Source organism: Hypanus sabinus, unplaced genomic scaffold (assembly GCF_030144855.1).
Source record: "Hypanus sabinus isolate sHypSab1 unplaced genomic scaffold, sHypSab1.hap1 scaffold_503, whole genome shotgun sequence".
Classification (NCBI taxonomy): Eukaryota; Metazoa; Chordata; class Chondrichthyes; order Myliobatiformes; family Dasyatidae; genus Hypanus; species Hypanus sabinus.
This window is the reverse complement of record NW_026781370.1, coordinates 235,001-243,509: the sequence shown is the minus strand read 5'-3', so window position 1 is coordinate 243,509 and position 8,509 is coordinate 235,001.

Sequence of the window (8,509 nt, the reverse complement as noted above, 5' to 3'; positions counted from 1 at the left end):
GCTTCCATTCGGCCAAATCGTCTCAACATGTAATCAGCATCCCAATTTGGGTCGCCGTCCCCATTTCGGGTGGCGTCCTCCCAGAACTGGATTAGTATCAAATTAAAATTTCCCCCAGACGGCCAATCCCCATGTGACCACTCATGCAAATCACTACCGAATGTAACCGCATGAGGATCATCTCCGGTCTCTCTGATTACCAGTTCCGCTGGGGATCCAGGAACCGTCGACGAAGTTCTTATCCGTTGAATCAGTCCACGTACGAGTTATCAGCGAAAGTGACCTGTCACAGGAATGTCGTTTTCCAGGGGTTACCACACAACATAGCCAGGCAAGGGATAACACAAATTATTCCAAAACCCACTCCTATGGAATATACGAAGTGACAGCCACAGACGCTCGTTGTGTTTCCGTGTACCGATGATCAACCCACTCTTGTGGGCATAGGAGAGTTCCAAGCCTCGGCTGCGACTAACTGAAGCGATCAGCTTTTCCAGTCTCTCTCTCTCTCGACTGGCCGACTGCCTGTCTGCAGATCGCTCTCTCTCTCTCTCTCTCTTATGGTTCAGTCCACAGTCAGAGCTGTCAGCCTGTGACTGACGTCATAGTCCCGCCTCCTTGGAGTCTGAGATCCCTCTGATCGTCGACACTGTTCAGGGTTTTGCATTTAACAGTGTACTGTCTCATACATTCGACCTACCGAGCTGCCAAGATGATCATCACTAATCAAATCTGATTTCTCAGGTCCTGTTGAATTTTTTGCCAAGTGCACAAGTACGGGAAGGTACAGGGACAGAGAAACACTGACTTAAGGCAGCATCACAGGCAAGTACATTCAGATAACACGCGGAACACAAATTATACGATTCTCTGTCAGTAACAATCTGTAAATATGTTTTAAATCATTAACGATATATAAAATACATTGTGTCATGACAAATATTAATATGTGCATTTTGTGTCAATAACAGACTTGGAAATGTTGAATGTGCTCACTGTCTCCATTCCTGCTGTAATCCACAACCAGCTCCTTTGTTTTTGTCACAATGAGGGAGAGGTTGTTTTCTTGACACCGTTGTGTCGGGGTGATGACTTCTTCTCTGTCGGCTGCCTCGTTATTATGTGAGATTAGGCCGATCAATAGAGTGTCGTCAGCAAATGTAATTAGCAGATTGGAGCTGTGGGTGGCGACACAAGTCATGGGTGCACAGAGAGTAAAGTCGGGGACAAGAATATAACCCTGTGGTGTATGTGTGCTGAGGGTCAGAGAGACAGAGGTGAGGGAGCCGACTCTTAGAACCTGCCAGCTATCTGACAGGAAGTCTAGGATCCAGCTACACAAGGCAGGGTGAAGGCCGAGGTCTCTGAGCTCCTTGTCGATACTTCACGCCTTTGTATGGCTACTGCTCTGCCCATGACTTCAAGGAACTGCAGAGAACTTTGGAGAGCAGAGAACATCAGAGAAACAAGCCTCCCCTCCATGGACTCTTCCTACAGTTCCCCTGCCTCGGAAAAGCAGGCCATGTACTCAAAGACCCTCACAACCTGGACATTCTCGCTGCAAAGCCGCTCCCCCATCGGGGATGAGATACAAAAGCCTTAAAGCGCGAACCACCCGGCTCAAGGACGGCTTCCTGTCTGTGGTTATAAGCCAAATGAATGATAAAATGGACTCGGCCTCAAAATGTAACTCGACGTGACCTTGCACCATATGTCTATCCGCACTGCATTTTCTCTGCAGCCATAATGCTTTGTTACATTGTTGTTTTGGCATTATCATTTTTCATTTTTAGAATCATTTTTACTAGTACATAATCTTCTACAGCTATAGAATGATACAAAACTTCTATAGATTAATATTTATAAAACTAATAAAGCTGAAAAAAACTAATTGTAAAATATAAAAATGGAAAATATATATAGGAAAAAGAAGGAAAAAAGGAACCCCATCTAACTAGGGGGGAACCCACTAACAACAAAAAAGGGGAAAAACCCATTAGGAATCAACCCCCCGGAGCAATACGTTTAACCATCATCTAAATATGAAAATAGAATAATCAACCCAGTTCATATTTATAAAAAAATAAAATTGGAAGGAAAGCATATAGCATAGTTAAAATTAAATGATAATATTTGGCAAAGAACCCCATCTTCTCTCAAAGTCCAATCGAGGATCAAAAGTTCTACTTCTCATTTTTTTCAAACTAAGACGTAACATTCCTTGAGAAAACCATTCAATTAATGTAGGGGAAGAAATATGTTTGTATTTTAATAAAATAGCCCTTCTTGTCAGTAGTGTAACAAATGAAATTACATGTTGATCTGAAGATGAAATACCCTGAATATGATGCGGAGCTATTCCAAATCGACCAGTCAACCTATTAGGTTGTAAATTAATTTTCAGAGCTTTAGAACTTGTTGAAAATAAAGATTTCCAAAACGATTTTAATGATGAACATGACCAGAACATACGTGACAAATTAGCTACTTCAGTTTTATATATATCACAGTATTTGTCTATACGAGGAAATATTTTAGATAGTCTCTCCTTTGTTAGATAATAAAGATGAAAAATTTTAAATCGAATTAAACAATGGTTGGCACATATGGAAGAAGAAATTCCGTTTTTGAAAACTCGAAGCCAATCTTCATTAACAGAGGTCATAGTAAGTTCTCTCTCCCAATCTTGTTTAATCTTTAGTGATAGGTTCTCTTTTTGTAACAAAAATAAATTATACATTCTGCTAATGGAACCTTTCACTAAGGGATTCAATTTCAAAATGGTATCTAAGAAATCAGATTCTTGTAAATATGGAATCTTGGGTAAGCATTGTTGTAAAAAATGTTCCATCTGAACATATTGCAAAAAATGTGAATGAGCGAGAGAAAATTTGTTATTTAACTCCACAAATGATCCCTTCATTTTTCCGTAGGAGACAAAATGTGGTCAGTTTTTGAAGGTATAAATGAAAAGTTTCGATATAAAAACAAGACAACTTAATTTGTTGTTTTTTTTGAAAAAACGAAACTAAACCCAAATCCGTAGGGATTGTTTAATAACCAGGTAATAATTTAAATTTGGAATTTTAGAGAGCTGTAGAAGTAATGGAGCTCCTAATATTGAAGTTAAATGAAATTGTTTAACAGCTTTTAATTCCAAATCAACCCATAATGGTTTTTGGTTCTTATCAAGACAATATAAACGAAAACATGGTTGTCTAATATTCACAGCCCAATAATACAGTTTGACTTCTTAAATTAGGAAGTGCAAGTCCACCATCTTTTTTTAGATTTTTGTAAATGTTACTTATTAATTCTTGTTCTCTTATTGTTCCAAATAAAGGAAGAAATAAGAGAGTCAATTTGATCGAATTTTTTTTTTAGTTAAAATGATAGGTATACCAAACAAGGCAGTAAGGGGATTTGGATCAAATTGGACCCTAAAAAGCTGTGAAAAAGTATGGAATACTTCCCGCCAAATCTTTTCAATTGTAGGGCAAAACCAAAAGATATGAATGAAAATAAGAGGCATCAGCAGAGATGCATTTATTACAAAGTGGAGAAACATTCGGGTAAAAACTGGAGAGCTTCTGTTTAGAAATGTAAGCTCTATGAACCACTTTAAATTGTAGAAGAGCACGACGAGCACAGAAAGATGATTTATTAACCCGTTTAAGAGTTTTATTCCATCTATCATCAGAAATCTGACAATTTAGGTAATCCACCCAAGCTTTTTTTATTTTATCAAAGAAGTTTTTTCTAGAATCAATCAACAAGTTCTAGATACCGGTAATAGAACCACATCTCTAATTTGAAGATATCTGTAAAAATGTGATTTTGGGAGTGCAAATTTATTTAACAATTGGTCAAGTGACCAATTACTGCCTTGACCCTTACTGCCTTGTTTGGTATTATTGCAAATGAAGATATAACTTTAAATATTCCTAACGTACAGGTTTTAGTTTTTCCCTCTCCTTTAGCAAGGAGAGCAATCTTGCTTAAATGGAAGGAGTCTACCCCTCCTACACATCTTCAATGGCTACGTGATATTATGTGGTATTTAAATTTAGAAAAGATCCGCTGCTTAGTCTTAAATTCGAAACAATCTTTTTATGATATCTGGGGACCTTTCCTAAATTACTTTTCCAATTTATAAAGTTTAACAGTGCACAGAAATTTATGTATATTTTTATCTTCTCTTCTTAAGTGAATTTTTTTCTTTTTTATAATTATCCATTGTCATCCGTCAACTTTTTTTCCTTCGGTAGTTGTTAGGGGGTTGATTTTTTTATATATAAAAAAATTCTTTTATGATGTATGACTTATCTTTAAATTTTTGATTACAGAGTGCTATACCTTTATGTGTTATGCTATAACATTTTGATCAAGTTTATTACAATATATGAATGTACATAAGTTATGTTGAGATGTATCATGTGTTGCACACTGTACATCTTTTTTTTCTGAATAAAAATATTGTAAGAAGAAAGAAAAAGGTATTTTTTAGAAAATATATAAAAAATGTACAATCATCATTTTCACAGCATGAATACGACCTATTAAAGAAAGAGTAAGTGGATTACATCTAGAAAATAGTTGTTTCATGGAGTCGATTAAAGGAACTACATTCGCTTTATAGAGTTCTTTATATTTTTTAGTAATTACAATACCTGCATATCTAAATGTATTAACAATTCTAAAAGGAATATCATTATATATACTAACATGGACAGTTAATGGAAACAATTCACTTTTATTCAAGTTAAGTTTATATCCTGAAAATTCACCAAAATCTTTGTGCTTCCAAAAGATTAGGAATTGATTCCTCAAGATTTGAAATAGAAACCAAAAGATCATCTGCATAAAGGGAAATCTTATGTATAGTTCCATTCATAGAGATACCAAAAATATTTTTAGCTTCACGTAGTGTTATAGCTAAAGGCTCCAATACAGGATTAAATAATAAAGGGCTTAATGGACATCCCTGTCTGGTGCCACGAGAAAGTGAGAAAAAAAGGAAGGCCCGCAGTTATTAGTAATGACAAGCTCAAGGACGGCTTCCTGTCTACAGATACAAGCCAAATGAACGACAAAATGTACTCGACCTCACAATGTAACTCGACGTGACCCTGCACCATATATCTATCTGCACTGCACTTTCTCTGCAGCCATAATGCTTTGTTACAGTTATTTTTTTGCCGTATATCAACTCAATGTACTGTTGTAATGTATCGATCTATGTGGATGGTCTGTCAGGCAAGATATTCACTGTATCTCAGTACGTGATGAGAATAAACAAATTACACATTTTAATTGTGTGGAGATATTAGACAGACTGAGCTTCTGCTCTGGAACCACAGAAGGAAACTGAACTGTTGTCATTTCTGTGGAAAGCAAATAAATGGAAAAGGCTTCAATCTCACATTACGATCTGCGGTAACTGGGATCAGGAGACCGGTGGTGGGTCTCCCATATCAATATCAGAATCAAGATTAATAGCACCGGCATGTGTCATGAAATTCGTTGTCTCTGCGACAGCAGTAGAACCTAATTCATAACAATAGATTTTAACAATTGTGATTTAAAATAAGAATATAAATATTACATATTTAAATGATATATATATATAGTACAAAATGAAAAATGATGTAATAAACTATTTTAATTGTTTGCAACGATTTGACTGACTGGGTTGTTGCTTTGCAAGTAGTGGAGTGAAGCTTAACTGAACTGTACACATTTATGAGAAGCTCAGAGAAATAGAAAAAGCTAAATTCTCACATAAATGGGTCAGACACCCAGAAACATCGGCTACACTTCAGCAGGTAGAAACAGTGAAATGAAACATGCTGAAAATATTGCTGAAAAACAACGAGAGGACGTGACAGATCCGGATCTCACTGCCTTGTCTGAACGGGGAAAGATGAAGCTACACGGACACGCAGAGCAGTGACCCGCAGATGCTGCAGATCTGCAGAAAAACGTGATCAGGAAATGGGATCACGTGACCGCTTTATTCCCACTGCAGGCAGTGACACCAGTTACCCACTCCAGCTACTCATTAGTCTGTGTAAAGAAGCAAACTTGCCGCTCACATCTCCTCTCACCTTAAATGTATTAGATATTTCAACCCCCAGGAAAAATATATCCTCTGTCCACTCTATCTATTCCTCTCGTAATCTTATAAACGTCCATCCAGTCTCACCCCAGCCTGCGCCGCTAGGAGAAAACAACACAAGTTTGTCCAGCCTCTCGTTATAGCTCATGCCCTCTAATCCAGGCAGTGCCCTGGTAAACCTCTTCTGCGCCCTGTGCAAAGCCCCGACATCCTTCCGAGAATGGGGGCGACCAGAACTGTATGAAACACTCCAGATGTGGTCTAACTAGATTTATAGAACTGTGTTACGAACGGTAACGTTTTAGAAACGAACCAGCAGCGATAGAGTTCACACTGGAGTCGGGTTTGGATGTTAAAACCACTTTCTTTATCAGTGTCTACTTATAATGTAGTAACTTAACGAAATAAAGTGTATATATGTGTAAATATAACCCCCAGTCTATCAAGCCTGAGGGAACAAAGCTTAGAGTCTTGAGATGGTAAAGTAGGAAAGTTCAGTAATCCACGGAATAAATGATGGGAAAGAGATATTTGTAATCCAGGGTGAAACGTAGAGAAAAGGCCGTTATTAAAAAATAACCACCAACGAAGTTCTTTTCCGTTAAATCCGTCCAGATACGAGTTATCAGTGAAAGTGACCTCCCACAGGAATACCGTCTTCCAGGGGTTACCACAAGATATTCCAAACACACATTCGTTGTGGTTCCGTGTACCGATGATCAACCCGCTCTTGTGGGCATAGGAGAGTTCCAAGCCTCAGCTGCGACTAACTGAAGCGATCAGCTTTTCCAGTCCCTCCCTCCCTCTCTCTCTCTCTCTCTCTCTCTCTCTCTCTCATGGTTCAGTCCACAGTCAGTGCTGTCAGCCTGTGACTGACGTCATAGTCCCGCCTCCTCACGCCGACGCTCTTAAAGAAACAGTCACAGTACGACCGCAGGCTCGTAACAGCCGCAACACAATTTCCCGACTTTTGAACTCAGTGCTTCAACTAATAAAGACAACCATGTCATTTGCCTTCTTAACCACCCGATCAATCTGTGCAGTCTCTTTCAGGGAGCGATGAATTTGGAGTCTAAGATCCCTCTGATCATCAACATTACTCCTGAGGGTCAATACTATTGCTGACTCTGAGTTTACCACTGTCAAATGCCGGAAGGGAAATAATAATCAGAAAGTCTCTAGTCACAGCCGTGTAAATAAAATGTGATCTCAGTGGGTGTGTGGCGCATGCTTAGAATGCGAAGGAGACAGACAAACTGAGCCAAGTCACAGACTGATGAAGGGGAGGAATGATCCATTTTGATATAGAGAGGGAAGCAGAGAGTTTGATGTTGTGCCTGATTCCGGAACTGTGGCCGGTTAGAAGATGGTCTTGTCCCCCCAAATTGTTTTCAGTTGTGACAGTGTTTTTTCTCAGAAGGCACCATGGAAAGTAAATAATCTGAGTGGAAATGTTGTCCTTCACCCACCGACGTGGTTTGTAAACTTTTAACAGTTTAGAAAAGACAAAGAATTTGTGTATGGGACTCACAAACACAACGGCACGATAGTTCCGCTGTTTCTGTCAGGTCACCAGCGCTTGAATGCCGCCGATCCTTGAATGTGGAGGCGGAGATGCTGGAGAAGACAGCGCCCCACTCGCGACAAGGAGAGCCCGAACACGTGTCCATGTCCGTGATCTGATTGGATACACCGCCATGACGTTCAGAGCACTGTGACGTCATTCACTGGCTCCCATTTTGGAAGGGATTCAGTCGGCCATCGCAGATACACCAACAGCTTCGCTCTGGGAAGCGGCCGTTCACCTGCTCGTGTGTGCGAAGAGACTCATTCAGTTAACCCACCTTGTGATGCTCCGGTGAGTTCACAATAAATAGAGACTACATTTCTGTCCGGAGTGAGCAAAGAGTTTTACTCAATCATCCCAGCTGCTGTAGCACCAGCAACTTCACATCAGGGAGGAAGTTGAAATCAGCTCCGTGTTAAATGTTTAACCATCACGGTGACTGAAGGCAGCTGCAGGTTCATGAGGGACTGTTACTGTCAGATTCTGCAGTTCTTGCGGCTGCTCATCGCACCCAGGACTGAACCCTGGTCACTGAGCATTGGAGGAGTCCGTTCTGCTGATGTTAGCCTTAAACTAGACTGGTGTTTAATATTGTGGAGCTGTGAAAGATAAATCAGTTTGTATCAAATCCCGTGTCTCACTTGAGAGGCCACTCGGCCCAGCTGGTCCCTGCCCATGTTTCTGTTCCATATCAGTATATGAAAATCTATCCCTGACGTTCCCCTCTCACCCTCCCTGAGATGACAGATTGCAACTAGTCACCACTCCGTGGGATAGGAGATTCCCCTTGAATGTCATAGAATCACAGAAATCTACAACATATT